The sequence below is a fragment of the Trachymyrmex cornetzi genome, unplaced genomic scaffold (assembly GCF_001594075.2).
Source record: "Trachymyrmex cornetzi isolate Tcor2-1 unplaced genomic scaffold, Tcor1.1 scaffold573, whole genome shotgun sequence".
NCBI lineage: Eukaryota > Metazoa > Arthropoda > Insecta > Hymenoptera > Formicidae > Trachymyrmex > Trachymyrmex cornetzi.
Window position 1 is genome coordinate 55556 of NW_017299886.1, and position 3248 is coordinate 58803.

The following is a 3248-nucleotide window of genomic DNA, read 5'->3' on the forward strand; positions in this document are numbered from 1 at the left end:
TCACCTCGCCTTAAGCCATAAGAAATGGACGAATCACAGCCGCTTATTCTTCTCGGATTCGACTGTAATTGGTCAATTTCTTACGACTCAAGGATTAAAACACCTATTGTAGATCCGGATTTAATATTCCATTAAATTTAAAGGCACTTATAAATTTTAAAAATAATATCGTTAAGAATATAATTTTAACATGTTGCGCAGAGAAAAGATGACAAAGTTCTACTAACAATAGCATGTAAATTCAGAAACTGAAACAACTTAGAAATGAAACAAGTATTTGGGAACAAAGTTATTATTTTCAAATTAAATACATCATTGTTTAATAAATCTAGCTTATTAAGATTCTATAAGTTTATTTCAGTCTTTCATAACCAATAAAATTAGAACATATTTTGTAAAACTTTATAGTATAATTTTCTCTTAATATTGAGTCGAAGGAAAAGTTCTGCTGTATTTTGTTAGCTCAAAATTACATATACCACGACACAGAAATAATAATACATATTTATGAACGCACCTATATTGTCGGCTAGAGTCCTAGATTTATCAGAGAGGCGCAACCAGCTTAAGTCAGTACGACAAAGGTGCTAAGGAGAATACTAAACATGGCCGACATGCTACGAAACTGCCTTTAAACTATGTCAAACAAGATAAGACGTGTAGGATAATGTGAGATAGAATGTATAGGATAAAATGAAATAGAATATGTCACTAGTACTATAAATGGTTGCCAAGTCACGCAATTGGTTAGATTGCAACAGCAAATCAGAATGCATAACACCGGTTGAGCCTCTCTGATAAATCTAGGACTCTATTGTCGGCAAAGAAACGTACCTTGAATCTTTTGTTAAGCCCAGACACAAGCTTTTGCATAACGCATAAGGCATAGTGCATAAGCGAATCAACCAATCAGAGTCTCTTATTTCCATCCCCACTTCTCGTTCTGTAGATCTTGCATAGCGTATAAAGCATAAAGGCCGCAGCACACATTCCTCCCATTCCATGGAAAAGAATAATTTTGATTGGTTGATTTCTTTACCCCGGATCTACAATAGGTGTTTTAAGCCTTAAGCCATAAGAAATTGCCCAATTACAGTCGAATCCGAGAAGAATAAGCGACTGTGATTCGTCCATTTTTTATGGCTTAAGGCTTAAAACCCTATTGTAGATCCAGTCTTATGCACTATTATGCGTTATGCAAAAGTGTGTGCTGTGACGTTCTGACTTGCGGCTTATTGTAGAAGGCCTATTAGACGCAAGACGTCGAAAAATCCGTAAAGACGAACTTTATATGCTATGCAGACATCTTAAGCAGAAGGAATACGAAGAATGCTCTCATCCTAGCCTGTTCTAACTTCGAAACGTGTGATAGATAAGTACGTTTAGACATCCCAGATAGGAATATGACGTATTTGTCATTATTTATAAAATTATATAATATAATGATATTGTGTAATTATATAATATCATCTTATTTCCAATTGAGACATTCCAAATAGTACAAGCTTATGTACAAGCTTGTGCGTTGCTACACGTTACGCTATGCGTTATGCCTTATGCATTACGCAAAAATCTGTGCTGCGGTCTTTAAAATTGGAAACAAAATAGACACAGGAAATGGGCACAGGCAACAGGGAATAACGAGCCGTCCAATCAGAGCTTTGGGGTATAAGTTTGATATTATATCCCAGAGCTCTGATTGGACGACTCGTTATTCCCTGTTGCCTGTGCTTATTGCCTGTGTCTATTGTGTTTCCAGCTTATGTGCCAAGGCCTTTAAAATGGCGATGACGACCTAACCCAACTGACGCAATGTCACATCTCTGGCACAGTATATACAGTAGCGCAACTCTCCCGATTTTATGTTGGCCAAAATGGAGTGCGCATGCGTCAAATAAGCAAGTTGCCCCGTCTCATTTCCTCCTTCTTTATGCTCTCTCTTTCTATTGAAATGACCGTTTCAATGTTCCATTTAAAGAGCTGAGAGTAGAAATTTGGAGGGAAATATAACGTGCAACCGTACATCGTCCATTTAGCGAAGTGTTGTGTAAGAAACCTCAAGAGACTAGTCTCGTGAAAAAGTGAAATAAAGTGAAAAAGTGAACAAAAATAAAGAAAACCGAGCAAGAAAGATTTCTTTTTGAGAGAATAGTTAACCTATATAACTATATAGGTTAGCAATTCTCTTGGAAGAGCACTTTGATCTTAGCTCTCTGTTTCAGGTGCTGTGTCAACTCCAAAAAATTGTAAAGAAGAAGAACAATATAAAATGATTAAAGAAACAAACATATGGTGTGCAGTACCAGCGTGCACAAAAAAATTTAATATAGAAGAGCGTCATTTTTTCCGATTTCCGAAGGAACATGAAAGGTATGTTGTTTTTATCATTTTTTATATAAATCAATTTTCAATTCTATGTACATCGTTATTAATAAAATATCTAATTTGTAGATGGTTGCAATAGATACAAGCATGTGGAAGACTGGACTTAGAACCAAAAGGTATATGTATATGTCCATTTTTTGAACATATACATATATATAAATTTTTTTTTATATCAACTCACAACATTTTTATAGCATATATTTACAATTATGTAATATTTTAATACTTCTTTATATAAGTACATATATGTTTTAAAAGTAATTTAATATTTCTCCTAATTTTTCTACATTTTCTCTTTATTTTTCAATATATTTACAATTTATTTTTATTAATTTTCATTAAGTTCAGATTATTTCATTGCAATAGATTTATTCGCGTTGCGTGCTCTAATTTAACTCTAATACGCTCCTATAACAGCTCTTACTTATTCCAACGCATTAGTTGGAATGCGATGCGAATAGATCTAGTCAGTTTTGACCTTTGACTATATACCTCTGGACTGCTAGTTACCCCCACTTTTCCTACCTTTTCCATAAGATAGAAAGAGAAGACAGTGTATCCAAGATCTCAGAGCCATCAGGTCCGGAAGTTGCCCAAATCAAGAACTAACTAGCTGCATTTTAAGTAAGAATCGGTACGAATAACTCCGAATAAATAATTGAAGTGATCCAGAAGTACTGCTAAATAAAAAATGGTTCGTTCTTGTTTTGCTAAATTATGTAATAATACCAGATACAAAGCTGTAGGAGTAATTAAATGGGAGGATCCCGTTTGCCTACAGTTCTGATTGTACACACCATTCATATCAACTAATGCCTAGTAATTTTTTACTGTTTTGCCAATGAGATTATTTTATTTTTAAA